Here is a 23,707-nt window from a genome sequence, read left to right as displayed (position 1 = left end):
CTCCATTACCATCTTTTCTGTGCAAATACTAAGTGTCTGTTGTTCATTGCGAATGTTTGACGAGCAGGTGCCCCACTGAGCGTTCAGTACCGATAAGATCTGGGAGAGACGGTTATCGGTTAGACCTTAAATACTGGTCAAGTTACAAGATGAGGCATCAGTGTTGTTTGAATAGTAACAGAGTAGGATTCCAGGCATATTTCAGGCAAAAACCTCAGTTTCTAAGAATGCAGCCACTTGGTGAATGTGACCTTGCACAACGGTTTTCGTTCTGAATTCTGCCTGGAGTCTTGTCGTCTGCCTAGTCAAACCACATAGTTAAAAGTTAGCGTTAGTGGCACATTCATTGTTAATTAATTTAGCACCATCGATAACTCATGGTTTTGCTTGTCTTTAGTTGTGTCTAGTGAAGCTTTTGTTTCCTCGTAGTAACCGTACACAACATGGGTTAGTTGCGATTCACCTGTTCACTGTTGTCAACATCGCTGCTCATCTGGCGTGGCACGTTGAGCTTGCTTGCAGTTGTCCGCCACCCGAAAAGTCCCGGTTCAACCCTCCTCAAACATGCTGAGATGTCAACTGGAATGACGAATACGTCTCCATACCATGGTGCTGCTTCCTCTGCGTGTGTACACCACACTCAGCTTGGTGGCCATGGGCACTTCATTGCAAAGGAGTAGACACAGATGTCACTCTGTTACCTATGCCATATGCCACTACACCATCTGCTTGCGGATGACACTAAAACCATAATCAGTACATCTATCATCCCTCAATTGGCATATTCCACCATATCGAAATCGTCTTTCAAGGTATGTTAATTCTTTCGAGCTGTGTACTGTATTGGAGCATAAATTTGGACCTTTTTCAATAAGTTTAAGAAACACAACAGATACACATAACGGCCACTTTAGTCAACAATAACATATTCGCCTTCACTGTTTTCAACAGTTTTCAACGCTGGGATAATTTTCAGGTTTCGCGATTGTACATATCAAGTGGCTCCGAGGCGAAGAACTCGTAAGCCATGTTCGGAGCGCATTTTCGTCCGGATAGGAAGTTCCTTGAAGGCTGTTGGACAGAGAACGGAAAAGTTGAAAATCTGAGATCGGGATAATAAGGTGGGTGTGGAATGACTTCCCAAACCCACCACCTGTATGTCGTTTTTCGTCAGTCTGACACAAAGCGGGCGGCGTCATTCTGGAGTAGCATCACTTCACGCAGTCTTCCTGGTCGTTGTTCTTGGACTTCATCTGCAAGGCGTCTCAGTTATCGACAATAAATGTCAGCAGGGATTGCTACACTCTCGGGAAGCCATTCGTAGGACACCAAACTGTCACTGTTCCACCATATGCGTAACATCATCTTTCGTGGATGCGCTCAGTTTTTTTGTGTTGGGAGTTGCTGCTTTGTTTGGGCTCAGTCATTTCTTTCTTTTCTTTATATTAGCAATAAGATACCATTTCTCGTCACCAGTAACAATGCAGAACAGGAATGGTCAGTGTTCTTCGCAAGCCAATCGATGACGAAAAGCGAAGCTGCATATAGTACAACCCACTGATTTTTGTGATTTTAGCTGAGGGCACTAGTTTATGTAAAGACAGAGAAGTTAGTGAAGTAGTGTTATGCATGCGGTACCCATACACCCGAATTTTGAACTTTCCGTATTGCGTGCATGTGTTGCAAGGTCATCACATTTGACACTTCGTGAACATGGATCATTGTGGATCAATGCGCTTAAACGATCTTTATCAGATCTCGAAGATCTTCCTGAACATAGAATGTCACTACTGTCAAAAGTATCATCCTTAAAAAAAAACTATTCTTTTCTTTTCTCTGTCCACTAGCACTATCCCCATAAACGGCGCAAATGTTCCTGGCTGCCTCCGCTGCTTTTACCCCTCTATTGATCTCAAACAGAAGACTACGTCGGAAACGTTCCGATTTCTTCACTTGGCACTCCATTTTATAGCGTCCACAGCTCTACTCGCTATCTCCACATGACAAAATGACGCTATGTAATGTCAAATAGCAACAGTTAACAACAGATAAAAATGACAATCGATAAATAAACCCATAGTAACTGGAATACCAATATGCAAAACAAAAACGCTTCGAATTTATGCACCAACCTAGTATTATACTGGACAATATTTAACCCCCATACTATCTGTACTATTCTCTGACATTAGCTAGGCTCTATCAACTCTACCTCTAACAACCAAGCTGATGTGGGAATGTACTGGCCTTGTAAATTAAGTTTTTCTATCATAAGCAGAGCACTTCCGACTATCTGCCTAAGGGAAACTACAGAACATTTGCATGTGTAAAGTCAAATCGGGATTAGACTTCTCTTTCCCCAAACGCGAGTTCACGAAGAGGAAATGCAGTAATTTAGGTACTAGGTTACTAATGACTACATCTTCCATCAGAACAGTATCTCTCAAACATTTATTTTTTATGTACCTGACTGTATAAAACAACGTTTGCAGTAAGTTAGTTAGACGATCCACGGAATTCCGCACACAGCCAGGATATACAGAGATACAAGTTAATGTCGGAATGATAGAAAGTGTTTGCCACCTGGCAGCCACACGAACAGAGAGAGACCGTGGAGTGAGGCTAGGTGCGTGTGCAAACGAGAGACAAAGGACCCGGCGACTCGATTTACGGCCCCTGCGATAAGATATCTCCCTCACCTAAACCCCTTCCACCCATACCCACGGTCACAATGCATCAGAGGGCAGGTCTTTTATTACTACCATACGAGCCCTCACACTACCTTCTATTGACAGTCTTTCTGTTGCTGTGCTGTCAGTGTTAAGGCAGAAGGTGGCAATGTTAACTTAATCAGCTGTGTATAGATAAGCACAGGAGTATTTTGTAGAAATTGCGTTATGAACAATTAATGATATTGGCCGAGAGCATTCTTATAAATGCAAAAACTTCTTAAGGAAGACATGACTTCTCACGAGATTTAAAGTTAGTAATTAAAGAACTTTCTGGCCCACGTAATATTTCACACATGTTGCCACTAAATGTACTAGTTAATCAAAATTATCAAGACACTCCTATGTGGCTTCGAATATGGACCAACCATTGGATGTCACCCGCGTAAGGAACCCACCAGGGCCAGTTCAACCATTCTGAAGCTACCCAAGTGAAATCTTGATGATGTGATCGTGAAGCGGAAACGCCACTACAACTAAACCAAGCCCAGGCAGACGGACTGCGAACCTAGAGCACTGCGGGTGGTTGTTGTAAAACAGCCTCTTGAAAACGGAGGAAGGACTCACTCCTGAGCTCCAGAGAGCTACCAGATGTCCAGCTAACACAATGCCAGTGTACATGGAATCAAAAAGAGTGGCGTGGAATGCTCGAGCAGTTCCTCATACGCCACACATTTATGTAGCCCATGCTAAGCGACGCTTGAGGTGCTTTAAAGAGCTACGTCACTTGCAAGTGGAGGCTGGAAACGAGTCTTTTGGAGTGATGAAGCACACTATACCCTGTGAAAATGTCTTAGATTTTGGTTTGGCAAATTCCTGGTGGATATTACCTGCCATAATTGTCAGTTTCAGCAGTGAAGTGTGGATGAGGTGCAAATAGGGTGTTTTCGTGATTGGCTTGTGTTCCAGCGTTTGCGTTAAAGAGAATGCTAAATACGGATAGATACGAACACCTTTTATAGCACTGTGTACTACTTACAGCAAAGAAACAGTTGGGAGACGATGATTATTTATATCAGCATGATGCTGCACCCTGTCATAAAACAGCGTCTGTGACGCAATGGTTTGTGGACAATAGCGTTACTGGAATGGATTACCCCCCCAAAACCATACCTGTAACGAATCGAACGCGTTTATAGTGAGTAAGAATGTCGACTTCGCTGTACACCCCCGTTTCCAAAATCATCAACCCTACACAGAAATTCAGACATCTCATTCAAGTGTGCCCCCAGGAGTGTTCACACCGTCATAAAAGGGATGGGTGGACACGCCACATACGAAAGTATATTACTTGGTGTCGAAATAAAATATGTTTCTGGTAATACCAAAGCATTGCTGAGTACATGAAGATCCTTATTTGTGACGAATCAAAGCTTTCCATTTCATCTTGGTTCTAACCATGAACACCTACTTCCTGTAAGCTCTCCTCACTCGGTCGAGCTATCAGAAAGCGATCAGATACGAACCATCTGCTTCAGTGTGCCTTTAGTGCAGCTTCACCTCATAATTTTGTAATCCTATATGTGAGGCTGTGCTTTCTTAGTTAACTGAAGTGTAACCCTTAAAATGCACTGAATACAATTTTTTGATCAGCTGCCTGTGGGTGTGTATGATGATAATGCATAAAAAGTGTAGGTACATCTATCTGTAGTAATGGATTTGTTCATAAAAGAACTTCTTTCTGCGACTATCCATAATTTTCTGTTTTAAATACAGTGTGAATTTAAACAGGGCGGAGGTGAGTGTGATGTATTCTACACTGTCTTCTATGAATACAGGTTCTCGAAATGCTATCTATCATGATTTTGCGAGAACTGTTTGGTCTTTTTCCCACAGCATCTCATTTAAGTTACTACAAAACACACGCAGGTCGCATAGAACTCTCGCTGTTCTAACATACAGCTTAAACTCCTTAGCGAGAATGGTTTGATCTCTCTAGCGAGTTAAGCCGAGGAATTGCATGTGCAAATGTCAGGACAAACCTCAGGCTGACCTGTTCAACAGATAAACGGTTGCAGATTTGGCTTACACGTCTCAGTTTTGTCAAGCCCAAACCATCATCTTATTGTCTAAACATGGTGAGCTGAACAATACACGTTTCATTAACGTGTAAACATACGCCCACCGTCTTTATGTGCGTGCACACTATAAAAAGAGAAAGTGACTCTTAGAATGGCGTCAAGTGAAACATACGTAGTATTCTGCACCGGATCATGGCCTCTGTGGTGCTGCTTTTGCGTATGGTTAGAATGGAGGTTCGCAATATTCATGGTAGAAGACTTGGAGGAGGAGGTTGGCGCTGCTGTGATCCTTTCTTCAGGCCCCCAGATACGCGGTGGCGCTTGCAGCCAGCGGTGCGCAGATGACTGCTGCGGCATGCTTTGCCCTGAGTAGACAGCGATGCACCTGTTTACAACCGAGACTACCACCCACAAAGAATGTTCGCTTAAAAAAAAAGAAATAAAGAAAAAAGTGGAGCTGCTCTGACATACACATTATAAAAAGAGAATCCGATTCGCACAACGGCGTCAAGTGAAATATGTACAGTATTCGGCACCAGATCATGGCCCCTGAGATGAAGTGCCAATGGTGTACGAACTTCTGGCACTGTACTCGATAATTTTTATTCTGCAGGAGAAAATTACACTAACATACAGTCAAACAGCGATGTATTCTTTCAAAAAAATACTATTTGACTGTGGCTCAGCGCCATCGAAAAGTTTTTAATGGTCAGTGTAACAGCATTCTGCAGTGTGTCCGCTGGGAACATAGTAAAACATAAAAGACGTTACATAGCGTATAAGTCGCTCTCAGTACGTCGACAGCACACTATTACTCGAAAGAAAAAGGAAACCAAACAAGAATCATTAAAAGCACTGATATGTATCCGATAGTGCTAAACAAACTATAATAAAAGGGAATTCACCTGTCAGAAATGGTGTCTAATTTTGCCTGCGATACAGTTTATTTATTTATTTATACTGGGTGCTTTGTGAGAGATTAAAACGCGAAATGTCGAATTATCTGGGAATCTTGTGAATCAACCGCTAGATAAAAATAAAATAAAAGAAACCTGTATTGAAACGCCATCTATGATGTGTCCACTATAGAATTTAGCAATGGTTTCAGTGTATTACCAGTAATTGAATATTCAACTGTCTTCTTAACATAAAGTGTCGGGGAGTGAATGGACAGTTTTGAGGAATTATGTGGGCCATAGCTGCAGGTAATATATCGGCAACTCTCTAAACTAGGTCGCTGCCTGTTGGCTTCCTTCCTTACGCTGTGATTACTGCAATGACAAACCAGGTGTTATAGGAGAACGTTCCTGAAAGTGACAAGTCATGAATTATAGCAGTAAGGGTCTAAATTATAGTAATTTAGTAATAAATTACTTGATAAGCTTCGCAGAAATTTGTCAACCATGCAGACAGTGTAAGTTGGTTGGTTGGTTGGTTGGTTTGGGGAAGTAGACCAGACAGCGAGGTCATCGGTCTCATCGGATTAGGGAAGGACGGGGAGGGAAGTCGGCCGTGCCCTTTGAAAGGAACCGCAGTGTAAGTACCACAACAAACAGAACAATACCCTGTATCCCATTTTGAATCTCCCACCATTTATACATACCCCAACTGGCGTACAAGGATGGTGGAAGGGATTTGGGAGGGGTGGGGAAGAGGAGGGTGGTTCTGGAAATAACGCAGACTATGCTAAAACTATAATTGATCCATTGGTCCATTACTCACGGTTACCCATATGGAAAGTATTATTCCGAAGATTAGCTACGAAACTTTTATTGATGACACAGACGGATACATTATTCTGAACAATAAATCTGGGCCCGGAAGTCTTGCTTTGACCCATGCGAGAGAGAGTTCAGATCATCGCTAATCGTACACCACTTACTCAAAATCTAAGAGCGTGTGGGACATTTATTACAGTCACGGCTCTTCAATTCAAAATACTTCATTTTCAATCATCCACCCTGTTTATAATTTTAACCCTTACAGTTTATGACATCTTTACACCCTGTATCATTGTATGAATTTGGATAATGAAACAAATCGATAAATGTCAAACGTATCAGAAACTTCGTTTTCCAGATGATGCTTTTATATGCATAATACCACATGCCACCTGACGGTACGTTGCGGAGACGACCTCCTTCGTTTAACACCCGTCCATGCTCCACTCGCTACTAGCGTTTGCAAAGAATAACTGTCAGTTAAATTCTATATTAAGTGTAATTTCTCGGATTTTTTCATTCAGGTCCTTTCCCAAGACGAATGTAGGTGGAAGTAGCATGTTGCCCAGAAATTAATCACACAGATTTTCAACCCTAAATCTTTCTGTGTTGCACAATGTCTCTCTTGCAGCGTCTACTTTTGGTGTTTACTCAGAATCTCCGTAACTTGTTGATCTAACTCACATCACCCTTGCTGACTGGCACCGTAGTTTGATAACTACGTTGCATCATTGTGCCGTAAAGTGATACTTCAAGGTCCCACTCTATTTGCAGTGTTTTTGATAACTGCATTCCGATACAGGCATCGCTGACAAAGTGAAAAAGTTTTTTTTTTACAAAACGAGTGATATTTGGAGTTCTGGGTCACAGATCCATGTTCTAGACTGCTAGCACATTTGAAACGTAGTTACAAGAATCAAGGTAAGCCATTGCTATGTAAGTTCCATAAGACTTACAACGACGCAGTTGTAATTTGCAACGAATGTAATACTATATTACATAACTCTAAAGTGTTGGAACTAAGATTTTACAGGTAGGTGAGTAGTTTACAAAAATTTTACAGTAACAGAAGAATGTATAGGGTAAATTGTCGAGATTCTATTTGCTTATCTATAACCGGAAATGCTACTTCAGATCCTAATAAAATGTGATACATATACCGATTTTGACACAATTTGTTGTTTTCAGGACAAAATCTCTGATTTCGTCTCCGAATCGATGATAAAGACTTTTAACGCAAAAACTGCGATGTCTTAATAGTTTGCGGGATATTCTGGTGTAATAGATTCATTAATGCATAGGTATGTGGTGCCATCTAAAACGTTTCCATAAGTAGGAGACTGGGGAAAGAAACTTTTCTATAAACAACATCTGAATTTGTATTTAATATATGCGAGGGTGGAAGCGTTATTATTAGCAGTCCCGTTATGTAAGTGCAAAAAACCTAATTTTGCTTCAGTCAGACACAGAACTAAAAGATAAAATGATTCCTCGGCTGATTATTTTCATTGAAGGTTAGAATGAAAACGCTGTATATTTTTACTGAGCTCTATCTGCCCGGGCGTAAAATACATCGTTAGAAGTACGTCAGTAATTGACTAGGCGTGGGAAACTTAATACTGCGCCGTTATATTAACACTGATTTAGAAAAGATCTGATTATTATCTACTGCATAAGAAATAAAGTTACTTTTTGAACAAAGTCTGTACTTTAAGAAGATTCAATCTGTGGCTGTTGTCGTTTGACCGAATGCTCTAGTCAGCATAATGCTACCAAATACTGAAATGTAGCATAACCACTTAAACTGCAGTGGCAACGCACAGTCTTGGTGTCTTTGGTGCTGCCATTCACCTCCGTCCGGTACTATTATTGTCATTGTACAAGTCACAGTTTGATAACTGCTTCATAATCACAATGTGGAACACCAACTGAATACACCGTTACGCAATCATCAATTCTCTATTAGTGTTTGGGGGCATAAAAGTTACCACACCACTTAGTTGGCCTCTGCAAGGGACAGTTACTCTAATTTGCCGATAGGTTTGCTCAAAAAAATGTACAAATATCAGTACTGTAGATGATATAAAGGTATAGTCCCTTACAACTTAGTTAAAATTCATGTATAATATTATACAGACAATGTAACAGTAGCTCAGTTTTGTAAGCTAGTATCTTTGTTATCCTAAATTATTTACAAAATCTACAAGGCTTTTATCCTGTTACCTTGTATCTATTTCCAAGTAAGAAATTATTCATCACCAATTACTAGATTACGTGGGGTAAGTTAGTGTATTTACAATAAACACAACACACAGAAAGCAGAGAATTATGGCCTAGATTTATACAGTAACTATGCTTGTACATTCCAGGAATATTTTACAGATTGTGGTTTCACGAATAAAGATAGGCAAGTTTACAGATTGCTTTATATAGTAATAAAGTTTCTTCCAGATGTGACGGTGTTAATTTCATTCGTTATCTCACTGGCAGGTTTTGACCATAACTTTCTGAAATTCAATATCAAGAAATTTACTTTAATAACATTGTTATGCCAAACCCCATTTACCACAAATGTTTAATATTTTTGTCCAGGAAATAGATCAAATTTACATTACAGTACAGAGTTTACAAAACTTCGCAAATTTGTTTGATTTTAACGATCCTCTAACAGTTTCTGTTCAAGTATATACAGTTATGAGTACATAATTTTAACATATTAAGTTAAGGAGTTTACATTTAAGAAATGAGTTGCATTTCACGAAGGCACCTCAGGCAAATGAATGGAGCAGGTGGTCACTTAGAGCTATGCACCACGGAAACTGGCGGCCAAAGTCATATGGGGTAAAGGTTCAGCAATCTGCACAACCGCAGGCAATGACGAGTTTTCCTCCCACTGATAATTTATCTCACCTCAGCTAATTTATCCAGCTTATGAGTAGTTGCTGTCATAGCTCGCCATCAGCCATAGAATACATGTAAAATTACACAAGGGGGTTAATATGTGGACAATATTTTTACAACATATTATGGTCCGAAAGACAACACGTGCTCTCAACTTAAGTCATATAGACAAAACACTTGATCTCATTAATTTATGTGATTCCTTGCTTAGTCTATACTAGCTTGAGGATTTTAGCTATCTGTAGTTTAGACAGCATATTTTTGCATTAGGAAAACTTCATTTCATGCTAACAAGCATGCTCGTCAAGACGTGTACATCATTCAAGTTATATGTTATATTGTGAGTTGGCCACCAGCGGGCTAGCTGTGAATCATTCTTGCTGAAGCTCTCAGCAAACAGTCTGCCAACAGTCAGTTTCATTTAACTTCGCTGCGCTTCGCCACCATCTGCTTATGTCCATCATTGGGCGTGTCAAAAGCGTAGCGCACTCTAATCACCACAATAGATAACACTCTCACTGATATATGAAGACGAAAAATTTTGTTCCAGCAATTTTCACATCCACAGTAATAACTTCATCTAGTACAAGACTAACATTATGTGTCTGCTACTCATCTGTCATTCTCTGTTTAGCACATTTACAATGTCACGTTTCACTCATCCTTATAAACTGATCCAGATCGTTTACTGTTCAGTATCTTTCTAGTTTACTGTGCTCATACTTGTGACCAAGCCGAAAGCAAAATCCGAAATATAAATACTATTTACAATTTTACATAGAATTTCACTTTCTATTTAGCGATCAGTCCTGATTCAGTATTCTCTGTTACATCTGTTCTTATAGAGGACATTAACGATCATCAGACTCTTCAGCATAACTGGTATATTTTACACTAGAAGACAACACGCAGCATTATGGGGAAGTTCTTTGGATATATATATATATATATATATATATATATATATATATATATAGGGTGTCCCAGCTATCTCGTCCACCCAAAATATCTCTGGAACAATAACAGCTTTTGGAAAACGACTTTCACCGGTATCAATGTAGGGCTGGGGCCCATAAATGTACATATTTGGAAACATTCTAAAACGAAAGCATATGTGTTTTTTAACACAAACTTATGTTTTTTTAAATAGACCTCTTATATTTTTTCTTCAGCAATTCATAGCATGACAAAGCACATACACAATGGCGTTGATTGCATCGCTATATTCCCATTACATCCCGAGATATTAAGACGCGAAGTTGATGCTTGAAACACCCGACATGCGCTGCTAGCGCACGTCCTGAGGCTCAGGCGTGAACCCCATGCTGCCCGTAATCGCGATGTGATTGACATGCGTAAGCACACTTCCATACTTATCAAGAAGTCCGAAACGAATGATAAGTTTGTGTTAAAAAAACACATATGCTTTCATTTTAGAATGTTTCCAAATATGTACATTCATGGGCCCCAGCCCTACATTGATACCGGTGAAAGTCGTTTTCCAATAGCTATTATTGATCCAGAGATATTTTGGGTGGACAAGATAGCTGGGACACCCTGTATATATTCTTAGTAAGAAACAAAATCTGGCAGATTTCAATCAGGAGAGCATAACACTGGAGGTACTTCCTGATATAACAGTATTAACAATAGTAATTATGCACTGAACTAGGATCGCTTTGGAGGAAATCTTGAAACAACAATAATAATAATAATAATGTTTGCACCGTGCATGACACAGTGGTGATCAACAATTACGATCAGCACTGGTAACCTCCCAACGCACCTGTGAACGTAATTGAAGTGGCTGAGGAGCCACGTCGTCAGGTGACTAATTCAACATGCTAAGGTCGGCCACATCTTGCCCTCACATGTTGGCTGAAGAATGGAGCAATTTTCCGAATAAAATGATATATATATATATATCATAATCCCAATGAGTCGTTCAATAAACTTATATGGACTCGCTTACGAAAAATTGTTTTTGTTGGAATGAAGAACTATGGAGTAACATTATTTGCGGGAACAGTGGTAGTTTACACGTCCTTTCCTTAAGACCAATGAAATAACATTATTTGTAGGAAACCACTTTTAGCATTCACTGGACTAGACAGCATATTTCGCAAATTCATGCATACCCTCTGTGACTGCACATCAAATGCAATGCAACATGTGCGGAATATTCTAAATGTCTACTTACCTTCCATGTCTCTAGACAGCATATTTCGCAAAGTCATGCATACAGTTTGTGACTGTACATCAAATGCAATGCAACATGTGCGGAATATTCTAAATGTCTACTTACCTTCCATGTCTCCCATGTAGCATGTAAACTATTTTGTGTTGCTGTATGTCACAGTAGTCCTGCTATTTATTACCAGAACATTGAGAAGATATACAAACCTATTGAAGGGACTGCATACACCATGTTTTTGGTTGTACGCACTGTGTCACTGCTGTTGTGGATTATGTGCATTTTTTTTACAGTTATAGAGCAATTAAGTTACAACAGTAGCGTTGCGTGTGTGTTTTATACTCTAAACATTGTGTATTATGATAAATAATACACACTGTTTTTATTTTTGGTGCAGGATAGAATTTTTTAATTTATGATCAGACATCTCTACCCATGCTTGCATATTCTGCAACTAACAAACATACACCTTTTTGTGTGTGTAGTGTTACTCTACATACAAAAATATCTACATACATGGAAATTCGTTGGTATACATTTATTAAAATATTAATCTTGATGACTTTCTAATATCAGATGTCATTCCTAAATGAACAATGCATTACACCCAGCCTACTGTATAGAATAATGAAAGTCAACTATAGTTTCATAATAACCGACTGTTAACATCAGATGTTAACATGGCAGGGAAGATCAGTATAATGGATAGGTATCAGTTGGGCAAGAATTAAGACGAGTTTTTTTATGAAAAAATTCTAGCAAAGGAGATGTGGGAACAACAGTATTTACTTTGGTACAAAGATATGATTCTTTTTCGTTTGAGATCAATGATCTGTAATCATACCCATTTATTATGATAAAAAACCCTCCCATACTTAAGCAATGTCTCTACAATCAGATGAGAGAGTGTCGTGGGATGACAATCATTAAAAAGATCTGCAAATAGTTTCGTGGCGCCATCCCTCATAGGGAGAAGTGGCCATTCTAATAGAATAAAGGAAATCAGAGCGCACACGGAAAGATGTAGCACAAGGAAATTTTTAGTGTCAATTTACTAAAGTATGGATATGTGGTGTCATCATCTTCCTATATTGTAGTGTAAACAGTTGGTGTTTACATCATTCACTCAATCCTTGCAATACACAATATGAGGTATAACTTACAATGTTTTTCCATTCCTCATTTGAAATATAGATTGGTAAGGTACTCTTCCTCTCATATTGTAGCATAATCTTATTTGACAATTTATGCTTACAGCAATTATTTCCCCCGTGGAATATGTAATCTGACGTATAACTTAAAATTTTTTGTCTATTAAAGTACACGTGTGTGCAATCGTTTCCTTCCTATATCTAGTATGTACAGTAAAGCCCCCAACTTCTTTTGCAAATTCTGAGTACTTCCTCTTTATAATGCTTTTTTTAAGTGCGTCTAGAAAACGGTGTAATATTACTAAAAGTTGGAACCTTAAATATTTCAGACTTATTGGTGTAGATAACAAATTATGTAACATGTTACAGAGGGCTTGTGTGGAAAAGGAATCGGAAATATCCCATGTTATCCATCCCACTGAAGCCTTCAGCCATCATTAGATTATCACAGTGTACACATCGCCTCTTCCATGCAATTCCCACACTGCAATGAACTTGTTAACCGGTGATTTGACACACACTCTATAGCATAGGTTTAAAAGTCTTGACAATAGCACTCTGTAAGGAAGAATATCATATTTTTAACTCTGTGGAAGACTTCTGCATCGACAAATGGTGCTATTGCACTGATTCATGTCTGGAATTCTTCATGTCAACACTGAATTCATGGTGGTTAACTGTTGGTCAGTTTTTTTTGTAGGAAGTATAAACATCATGGTGTAATCACAGCCACCATATCAAGAGCTGATCTTCCTAGGTATTACCTATCTCGCTGTAGACTGCTGATGTGTGGTGACTCACTCAAAAAAAACAGCTACATACTTTGGGTGTATAATTATACATCGTTGTGCCAACGCTGCTGAAGAAATTGTGACTATCTGTCTAATGTAATGTAAATTATGTGAATATACAAAACTGCCTACTCAACGTCCATGCCATTCCTGTCTGAAGTATCACATAAACCAAAGTGTGCGCAGTAGTACTGTGTTTATTACTGGCACATTTACAAGATGTAACAACTCTATTAAATAGACTGCATACAGTATGCCGAACAGTAATTGAGAAGGAAATTTTTGGTGTATTTAACAATAGTCTCTCTGGTAAACTATCCAAGTTTATCTCCATGAGACAGGGTGTCAAAGCAGAACTGCAATTTCTCCCACCTGAAACAATAATTTGATAATAAGAGGCACAGAGTATTACGCTACACTTAAAGTGAGGAGATGTTAAAATGCGTGGGATACCATTATGTTGATCCGTTGCCTGTTGCAATGTATGCCAGTAATATATAAAATGTATAGGTTTATCGATCATTGATAATGATTTAGTGTATAGATTAACTTTCTTTCTATTACCAGTAACCATTTTCTTTTTCGGACAGGTCAGAAGTGATTGTGAAGCTCTCTACACCGACCTCTTCATATATGGGGTCTAATATGCCATCGCGATAACTGTGTTGTTTTTATCCCACGGAATCACATGTAAGTTCCTACAAAACACATGCAGGTTGAATGGAGCTGCCCATGATTTGACTTACAGCTCAAAGTGTGCTTGTTGACAGGAATGCTTTGATCTTGCTAGCAAAGTAAATCAGTGTAATACCATTTATTATGCAGAGATGAGAAGTTAGCCTGGGAGCTGCATATGTTCATGTCAAGAGAACTCTCCGGCTCAACTGTGTACCATAAAAATGGTCGTAAATACAACATACATCTCTCAGCTTTATCAGACTCCCACCTTCTTTTCTGAAAACATGATGAGCTGGAGGTTACACCTTCGAATAATGTGTAAGTATGACACAATACTCTTTATGCATATGCACAATTTAACAAAAGAAGATTACTTGCAGAACTGGAAAGAGAGAAATGTGTATAATATCCGTGCTGTGTCATGACATCTGAGATGCTACTTTCGCATATGGATGCAAAAACCTCAGAGCTCTGCACTTGGATGAGATGGGCGATCTTAGCCTCCGTAAGAGCTAAGTTAAGCGGGGGTGATAGCGCTGCTGTGATTCCATTCCACTGGTTCACAGAAACATAGCCGCACTAGAAGTGAGCAATGAATAGCCGATCCCTGTGATACGCATTGCATCACAAGGTCAGTATTGCCTTGCATGGCCAAATCCACCACATGCAGTGTGTTGGTTTAAATAAATAGGACTACGACGTTATGCTTCACATTCATCAATATCCTGTGACTAAAGTAGTAAAAGGATGAATGATTAAGAGTGATCTGCATAGTGTTTTCTGGGATCCTGAAAATATACGTTGCCTATAATTCGTTTATTTCGAAAGGAAAAAAATAGCAAAGAATAATTAATTAAAGCATTGACAAATATTCTGCAACTGTAAACAGAAGAAGGTTAAATCGAATTCATCTGTCAGAAATGATGGTTGGTTTTATCTACGAAGCGTACGAGTTTTTCGTTACTGGTTGCTTTGCAAGAGATAAAAGCGAGAGGATTAAATTCTAGACAAATAAGAGAAAAGAGACCAATATTCAAAATTCATCTATGATGTGTCCACCGTAGAGTTTATCAGTGTCTACATTATGTTAGCGTTCAGCAAATTATGTGGCTATCTGATTAAAGGCAACTGGCATGGAGCTGGTAGTCTGTCTAGGGGAGCATGAGCGCCGGCCAGTCATCTTGTGCGGGCCACAGCTGCAGATAATATATCGGCACTCCTGCGAACTCCGTAACACCCCTGTCGGCTTCCACCCTCGCGCGCCGTGACCACAGAGTGGCGCGTGGCTTCCAGACATGGCAGTAGATGCAGCTGAGCGCAGTCTGGGCTGCTGTCACTCGCGGGCTATCGGAACACACGTCGCAGTCGGCCGAGGCACCTGACGCGAACTATCCAGCTGCGCGAAATGTGCTAGTTATGTTTTCTAAGGCGTTTAAACTGTTTGCGTAACGGGCCACACTTTAAATACATTTCTGTTAATGTTAGACACACACTGCAGTTAGTGTGGCCGTGCTTAATTGAGTATAAAGGTTCTGCTTCATGTGTGTTGGTGGTGAAGGAGAAAGACACTAGACCATTGTTTTAGAAGATCGAAACAATCGACTATCCCGGATGTCTTAAAATTTCCCTCAGTTTTAAGCTTACAGCAAGTGAGCTTAAGTGGGCTATTTGGTTTTTTGAATTTTCACATAGAGTAAGCAACATTCTGAATTTCCCACCATAGTAATCAAATTTTGTCATCCTGGGGGAAGTCGGACCTGCAAAGTAATACATGAGTAATGAATTGTGCCGATAACTGTCCGAGTGCTCTACAGGGGGCATACTCATGTATGAAAGTAACATGTTATGAGTTTTAGCTGTGAATATTTTGTCCATAAGGGACGACATTATGAGGTGACTATTGATCCATACAAATAAAACAATTTCTGCCTCAGTCACTTGTTTATTTTTCCACTACTCGTTTCGATGGTTGACACCATCATCTTCAGGTAGAGAGCTGTTTATTTAATGGCGATGTTGCTGAAGAGTACAGACGTCTTTTCACAGTCGCAAAGCATGAACAGTATAGGTTATTTTGCATGTTTTGCTAATTATAAAAACTGTATGTGTAGAAAAGGCACTTTAGAGGTTAAAATCATATATTTTTGAGAGTGAATTGTACTTACAGGGACGGTAGAGTTGCAAAAGGTCTGCGTAATGTTGCCTGATGCATATCCCCTCCACTCCACATTACTTTTACACTGTTGTTTCAAAGAAGTGGTGCATGTTACGGATATGTTCGTTTACGTTGGATACACAGATACAAGATCAAATGCTTCCTACAAAAATATGTTTTTCTTTTTTAAATATATGAATTGGCTGAACCAGAATACTGAAAGGTGCACATCTCGGTTTTTATATTAGGTAGCTATATATATATATATATATATATATATATATATAATGATCAAATAATTATGTACATAAATATGTTTTCCTTTTGTTTTAAAAATGTTAATGGGGTTTCCTTGAATACAGATATGTGCACATTTCCATTATTATATTAATTTCATGTATATAAAAAGATTAGAACAGACCATAAAGATAAGATTTTTCAGTTCAGGATCCACGGCCGACTAGCCCGATAGCGGGGGCTCTACAGACTCTCGACTGGATTTAAATCCACGGAGTTTGGTGGCCAAAGGAGTACGGTAAACTCATCCTGGTGTTTTTCGAACCACTGACGTAAACTATGAGCTGTGTGACACACTGTATTGTCCTACTGTCTGAGAAACGAACTGCATGTAGTCTTTGACATCGTCTCCAGCGATAGATACATACTTGTGCTGATGATACAGTGTCCCTTCAGAATACCGCAAAGACATATCCAGACTATAACTCTCTCTCCCCCGTCCTGGGCCCTTCCGATGGTTTATGCAGGGTTTTTGCTGTTTGTCGCTTCACGCTCCTGGAGCATAAAACGTTTCTCCTCTGGAAGGGCAACCTGCCACTACTCATTAGACGTCCAGTCGCGGTGTTGGCATGCAAATTGTAGCTTTCGTCGCCGATCAATAGCAGTCAGCGGCGCCTAGTTTGGAGGAACATATGCAACAACGTTCACTGAACAGTCCTTGAGGAGACACTTTTAGTAACTCCCTGATTCGTGTGGGTGGTCAGTTGTTCAACAGTTGCATGTCTATTCCGCCATACACGTCTCTGCAGCCACCATTCACCCCTGTTATTCATGGCTTGTGCTGCACCACAGTTGCGTCAGCAGTGCTTTTGGATAGCACTATCTGCCATGCACGGTATACTTTAACCCTTCTTCTAATAAAGTTATTTTACACTTTTTGGTTACCTGGGGGTGGAGGGTAACGTAATTATCCCAGGTCAACATAGTAAATAGTTTTGTTATTATAAGTCATACAGACAGCAAATAATTCAGAATGCCATTTATCAGTGTTAACTGACAGCTTATTAAAGATTTGAAGCTATCATACTGCGTTTAGCGTCGTAGGTGTATAGTCACTTCACTGACAGAACATGAAATTATAATTTCAAATAAACGAATGTAGAGTTTTTATTTGACTACTTCTAATATTAAGAGCATTTTCCATATTTTCTTCTATGGTTTTGGTACACCAGTTTCTTGCACTTTATGCACATGAATCTAGTTTTCTGGTCTTCATTTCTCGCACACAATGCACATATTCTGTTTGTCGGTAATCCCGAACTGGATGGAGAACCCTGCCCATAATGCTTCAGACTTTCTCATTTGGGAAGAGCTCCGACGATCTTACTGGCCAAGGTAGGATTTGTCAAGCACGAAGACAAGTAGTAAAACTCTCCCCGTGCTCGGTAGGGTCTTACCTTGCTGAAATATAAACCCACGGTGGCTTACAGTGAAGGGCAACAAAACGAGGCGTGGAATGTCGTCGACGTGCCACTGTGCAGTAAGGTTGCTGCGGGCGACAGTCAAAGGGGTGTTGCTGTGAAAAAAAATGTGACTCCAGGATATCACTCAGGATCGTCAGCCTGCATGTCAGGTGACAGATTGCGACAGATTGTTATACCACCACTGTCAGGAGCACCTCCAGAGATGTTTGCGCTTGTCATCGGAGTTCCAAGCACGACTCATCACTGAAGACCGTTGTACTACAGTCTATGAGATTCCAGGCCGAAGACGTGTATGGAGACTTTCCGTACAGTGCTGAGATACCAAGCTGACTGTTACCCGCCATACGGCCCGACAGCCATGACTGATCGTCTGGATTGCAATTTTTCATAGCGGGACCCTTTGGTTCTCATCGTTCGCACCCTTACAGCACAGATGATGTCGACAGTCTCTACGCTCCGTTTTGTTGCTTTTCATGGCAAGCCATCTTGGCCTTATATTTCAACAAGATAATGCCTGCCCGTGCTTTTGTTTGTGCTTGCCGAACCCTGCCTTGTCCACCAAGGTCGCCGGATCTCTCCCCTTCTGAGAACATTTGGAGCATTATGGGCTGGGACAAACATATGGAATTTGCAAGGTGCGAGAGAGCTGTATGACACATGAGGAAGAACAGTCACATGAAGATGCGGGAGCTCCTCCCGGGTGAGCAGACTTGTGTGAGGCCTTGCGTTGCCACGGAGAAGGAAAAGTTCGTTGGCATTTTCCTGGAACGAATACAGTTAAGGCGGTTCTTCAATTTCCTGAGGGCAGCACAGATGTGTACGGCCTCCGTGCACGTCCGAGATCGGACAGGTTTGTGTGACTTGGTTGGGATGGTGAGACACGCCTTGGCCAAAGACTCAACGTGCTTTTGTTCACTGCCAGGTCTCCGTAGACATTCAATAAGTGCCTATTTTTATCTGTGATACTCTTATTTTCCACCGAAAGAAACTCAATGGCAGCTCGCTGCTTACAAGGGAACCTCCCCATCGCACCCCCCTCAAATTTAGTTATAAATTGTCACAGTGGATAGGCCCTGAAAAACTGATCACAGATCAATCGGGAAAACAGGAAGAAGTTGTGTAGAACTGCGAAAAAATATGCAAAATATACAAACTGAGTAGTCCATGCGTAAGATACGCAACAGCAAGGAGAACGTGAAGCTAGGAGCGCGGCGGTCCCGTGGTTAGCGTGACCAGCTACGGAACGAGAGGTCCTTGGTTCAAGTCTTCGCTCGAGTGTAAAGTTTAATTTTTTATTTTCAGTTTATGTGACAAACTCTTATGTTTAATCACTTTTTTAGGAGTGATTATCACATCCACAAGAAAACCTAAATCGGGCAAGGTAGAAGAATCTTTTTACCCATTCGCTAAGTGTTCAAGTTAGGTGGGTCGAAAACATATTCCTGTCATGTGACGCACATGCCGTCACCAGTGCCGTATAGAATATATCAGACGTGTTTTCCTGTGGAGGAATCGGTTGACCTATGACCTCACGATCAAATGTTTTCGGTTCCCATTGGAGAGGCACGTCCTTTCGTCTAGTAATCGCACGGTTTTGCGGTGCGGTCGCAAAACACAGACACTAAACTTATTACAGAGCACCGAGACGTCAATGAACGAACGGACAGATCATAACTTTGTGAAAATAAAGAAGTTAAACTTTACACTCGAGGGAAGACTTGAACCACGAATCTCTCGGACGCTCATAAAGACCGAACAACAGCCAAAGTCTGAACAGTCTCGTGCGCTGTCATCTATACTATGAGAACTACCGACACCAACTGTATCTGGCGGACCACTTGAACATGCACGCGCAACGGTCTGATTGTCTAACTTCAACGCCAATTAACTCGAGAATGTATCGAATTTGTTCTTAACAATTATTTCTCAGCAAAATCTTTCCTACAACTCCCTTACAAGCTTTTCAGACCATCTGGCCGTCTTGTATAGATATAATTCATGCACTTGTTTAGTGACTAATTTCATATATAGTGAAGATTATAGCTTCTTATGGTTGTTAAATCTCTCTTTATATATTTCGTTGCGCTGTCCGAACATCCTTCCCACATCGAAATGTAAAAACAAAGTTAGTCAGATCGCATTTATTCACACATGGGTCACTTTTAATACGAATTCAATGGCTAAGGTAAAAAGTAGACTTTCAGCCTGAGGACACCAATCTTGCCAGACGAAATAAATGCATAAATAAGTAAATAAAAGAGCAAGTAAACTGTTGAATGCACGTTGAGGTGCTGCGTAATTTATAGAGATGCGCGAGACGATCTGGAGAGCATCAGAGGGATGGAACTAGAGTGAGTTGGACGTCGCCCCGGGCTCAGCAAAGTCTGCAGCAGGTTGGCAAACTCGGCGGCGGCTGCCGTCGGCGAAAGGGGGGAAGTCCCGGCAGAGAGTTGGCGCCGCCCGCCAGCCTTCCTCCAATATGGCGGCATGAATCTTTGATAGCGGCGCGCCTCGCCTTTTATGTGTCTTCCGCTCTCCGCGGCTGCAGGTGGGCTGCAATTACTCTAAAAGAAAAACCCAACTTCAGGTTGAGCGTGTGTTTCCCCGAGTACAGTGTTCGCTGGCTGTTTGCAGTTCGTCGCTGTCAACGACCCAGACAGCTCTTACACAGATTGCCCTGCTTCTTCGGCGAAGCCGTGGCAAGCTTTCGGCAATACCGAGCTATCCATCCCTTCAAGTGAAAATCTTCTGCACGTACTTCAGTTCACATGTTTCACTGACCATATGCATATGCATGACTTTTCTCGAATAATGTGCTACGAGTTCGTCGACAGTACACATATTAAGCTTACTCATTATTGTTTGTTTATCGCGGTTACATCCGACCCCGGCGTCATTTGATTCTAAGGCCAGTCATATTCTATACATTCTGTATTTCCTTCCATATAGTTGAATATGTAATGTCGAACACCTGCAGCTGAATGCTACATATTCATTAGCAGAAACATGTATAAATGAAAGAAAGTAATCAGAGTGAAGTAGAAGTAAAAGAAAAAATTTACCACCACGGCATCATTCATCCCCGTTCTATTAAAATGATAATCCGTAATCTTGAAACTGTTCACCATGCAATCCTGTATACTACATTTATCCCTACACTAAACTACTGTCAAATGATTTCGCGTGGCTTGGCAACATTCTAGCCTTCTGATTATTATATAGGTTCTTATGCCACTTTTTTAATTTTTATTTGATACGTGTTACTTCATCCTTCAGCAGTCGCGGGAATTCCTGTTACATTATTTGTCAGTGTGGGTGACAGCTCTCAACCATCACTGGTTTCATTGTTGTTTAGCAACAATGAAAGAAAATAGGGCATAAAAACGCATAGAACTATGGGATTCAACTAATTACTCAACTCCGCTCCTGAATATATGTTCATGATAATATCCACAGATAATATGTTTTACCCCCCCCCCTCCCCCCACGCCACACACACACACACACACAAGAACCATGGACCTTGCCGTTGGCGGGGAGGATTGCGTGCCTCAGCGATACAGATTGCCGTACCGTAGGTGCAACCACAACGGAGGGTGATCTGAAGAGGGGCAGCAGCCTTTTCAGTAGTTGCAGTGGCAACAGTCTGGATGAATGACTGATCTGGCCTTGTAACACTAACCAAAACGGCCTTGCTGTGCTGGTACTGCGAACGGCTGAAAGCAAGGGCAAACTACAGCCGTAATTTTTCCCAAGGGCATGCAGCTTTACTGTAGGGTTAACTGATGATGGCGTCCTCTTGAGTAAAATATTCCGGAGGTAAAATAGTCCCCCATTCGGATCTCCGGGCGGGGACTACTCAAGAGGACGTCGTTATCAGGAAAAAGAAAACTGGCGTTCTACGGATCGGAGTGTGGAATGTCAGATCCCCTAATCGGGCAGGTAGGTTAGAAAATTTAAAAAGGGAATGGATAGGTTAAAGTTAGATATAGTGGGAATTAGTGAAGTTCGGTGGCAGGAGGAACAAGACTTTTGGTCAGGCGAATACAGGGTCATAAATACAAAATCAAATATTGGTAATGCAGGAGTAGGTTTAATAATGAATAAAGAAATAGGAGAGCGGGTAAGCTACTACAAACAGCATAGTGAACGCCTTATTGTGGCCAAGATAGACACGAAGCCCACGCCTACTACAGTAGTACAAGTTTATTTGCCAGCTAGCTCTGCAGATGACGAAGAAATTGAAGAAATGTATGATGAAATGAAAGAAATTATTCGGATAGTGGAGACGAAAATTTAATAGTCATGAGTGACTGCAATTCGGTAGTAGGAAAAGGGAGAGAAGGAAACGTAGTAGGTGAATATGGATTGGGGCTAAGAACTGAAAGAGGAAGCCGCCTGATAGAATGTTGCACACAGCACAACTTAATTACAGCTAACACTTGGTTCAAGAATCATAAAAGAAGGTTGTATACATGGAAGAAGCCTGGAGATAGCGACAGGTTTCAGGTAGATTATATACTAGTGGTCAAACAGAGATTTAGGAACCAGGTTTTAAAATGTAAGACATTTCCAGGGGAAGATGTCGACTCTGACCACAATCTATTAGTTATGAAATGTAGATTAAAACTGAAGAAACTGCAAAAAGGTGGGAATGTAAGGAGATGGGACCTGGATAAACTGACTAAACCAGAGGTTGTACAGAGTTTCAGGGAGAGCATAAGGGAACAATTGACAGGAATGGGGGAAAGAAATACAGTAGAAGAAGACTGGGTAGCTTTGAGAGATGAAACAGTGAAGGCAGCGGAGGATCCAGTAGGTAAAAAGACGAGGGCTAGTAGAAATCCTTGAGTAACAGAAGAAATATTGAATTTAATTGATGAAAGGAGAAAATATAAAAATGCAGTAAATGAAGCAGGCAAAAAGGAATACAAACGTCTCAAAAATGAGATCGACAGCAAGTGCAACATGGCTAAGCAGGGATGGCTAGAGGACAAATGTAAGGATGTAGTAGCTTATCTCACTAGCGGTAAGATAGATACTGCCTACAGGAAAATTAGAGAGATTTGTGTAATGTCCGCTCTATAACACAACAAATATTCCGTGATAACCAAATTTATTTGACCTTCTGTCACTCAAAACAAAACTTAAGTTCGACTACACAACACTTCGCTGGCTGCAGAGCCAAGGAGATATCAGAGTCACCAGTAGCGAATACAAGTCCAAACCACTGCCAACCAGTCGATACTGCCGCGTCGCAAGTTTCCAGCCAGGGAAGCCACAGTACGGTTCGGTCGCTGTGAATCCAGCAGCCGGGTAGTAACACAGTCATCGGGGATGATTAAACTGGTTAAAAGGGCTCAGGGAGCTCGCTTAAACAGCAGGTCCGGCCAATCAGAATGTTGGTAGATGGCGCCCTTATAAGGTTGCTCACTGTGGTGGCAAGGGCAGCGCCGCCAGTGTAATCCGTATCGATAGTGGTGCGTACGCTGCCGCTAACCCCGCGACGACGCGTTCACTTGCGCCTGTTGTTGACATCGCGTGCGGCGTCAGCGGTACTCGCTGTGTGCCGCGCCTGTTGTAGCACGCCGCGCCGAGTTGACGGCAGCTGTGCGGCCGCCGATACGACAGAGACCTTTGGAGAA

The sequence above is a fragment of the Schistocerca cancellata genome, chromosome 7 (assembly GCF_023864275.1).
Source record: "Schistocerca cancellata isolate TAMUIC-IGC-003103 chromosome 7, iqSchCanc2.1, whole genome shotgun sequence".
NCBI lineage: Eukaryota > Metazoa > Arthropoda > Insecta > Orthoptera > Acrididae > Schistocerca > Schistocerca cancellata.
This window is presented reverse-complemented; position numbering follows the sequence as displayed.